We start from the raw sequence: 1,784 nt of genomic DNA on the forward strand, positions 1-1,784 counted from the left end.
ACTCTCACCCTTCCACCATTGCTAGCCTCTCTAGTATCGCGCAACTTTCGCCGGTACCTTAAACCCACCATATACCTTCCTCAAAACAGCCGCCATACCTACCTATCATGGCATTTCCATAGCCATTCCGAGATATATTGCCATGCAACTTCCATCATCATCATATACATGACTTGAGCATTTATTGTCATATTGCTTTGCATGATCGTAAGATAGCTATCATGATGTTTTCATGGCTTGTCCATTTTTTGATGTCATTGCTACGCTAGATCATTGCACATCCCGGTACACCGCCGGAGGCATCCATATAGAGTCATATCTTTGTTCTAGTATCGAGTTGTAATATTGAGTTGTAAGTAAATAAAATTGTGATGATCATCATTATTAGAGCATTGCCCGAGTGAGGAAAGGATGATGGAGACTATGATTCCCCCATAAGTCGGGATGAGACTCCGTACTTTACAAAAAAATAAAAGAGGCCAAAGAAGCCCAAATAAAAAAAAGAGGCCAAAGAAGCCCACCAAAAAAATAAAATAAAATAAAAACAAAAAATGAGAGAAAAAGAGAGAAGGGGCAGTGCTACTATCCTTTTTCCACACTTGTGCTTCAAAGTAGCACCATGTTCTTCATATAGAGAGTCTCTTGAGTTATCACTTTCATATACTAGTGGGAATTTTCATTATAGAACTTGGCTTGTATATTCCGCTGATGGGCTTCCTCAAATGCCTGAGGTCTTCATGAGCAAGCAAGTTGGATGCACACCCACTTAGTTTCAGTTGGAATTTCATACACTTATAGCTCTAGTGCATCTGTTGCATGGCAATCCCTACTCACTCGCATTGATATCTATTGATGGGCATCTCCATAGCCCGTTGATACGCCTAGTTGATGTGAGACTATCTTCTCCTTTTTGTCTTCTCCACAACCACCATTCTATTCCACCCATAGTGCTATATTCATGGTTCAGGCGCATGTATTGCGTGAAATTTGAAAAGGTTTGAGAACATCAAAAGTATGAAACAATTGCTTGGCTTGTCATCGGGGTTGTGCATGATGTGAGTATTTTGTGTGGTGAAGATGGAGCATAGCCAGACTATATGATTTTGTAGGGATAACTTTCTTTGGCCTTGTTATTTTGAAAAGACATGATTGCTTTATTAGTAGGCTTGAAGTATTATTGTTTTTATGTCAAATGATAGACTATTGCTTTGAATCACTCGTATCTTAATATTCATGCCATGATTAGACTACATGATCAAGATTATGCTAGGTAGCATTCCACATCAAAAATTATCTTTTTTTATCATTTACCTACTCGAGGACGAGAAGGAACTAAGCTTGGGGATGCCGATACGTCTCCGTCGTATCTATAATTTTTTATTGTTCCATGCCAATATTCTACAACTTTCATATACTTTTGGCAACTTTTTATACTATTTTTGGGACTAACGTATTGATCAAGTGCCCAGTGCCAGTTCCAATTTGTTGCATGTTTTTTGTTTTGCAGAATATCCATATCAAACGGAGTCCAAACGGGATAAAAACTGATGGAGATTTTTTGGAATATATATGATTTTTGGGAAGAAAAATCCACGCGAGACGGAGCCCGAGGTGGCCATGAGGCAGGGGGCGCGCCTGCCCCCCTGGGCGCGCCCCTGACCCTCGTGGGCCACCCGTAAGGCGGTTGATGCCCTTATTTCGCTACAAGAAAGCTAATATCCTGATAGAGATTGTGTTAAAATTTCAGCCCAATCGGAGTTACGGATCTCCGAGAATATAAGAAA

Source organism: Triticum dicoccoides, chromosome 5A, assembly GCF_002162155.2.
Source record: "Triticum dicoccoides isolate Atlit2015 ecotype Zavitan chromosome 5A, WEW_v2.0, whole genome shotgun sequence".
Taxonomy (NCBI): domain Eukaryota; kingdom Viridiplantae; phylum Streptophyta; class Magnoliopsida; order Poales; family Poaceae; genus Triticum; species Triticum dicoccoides.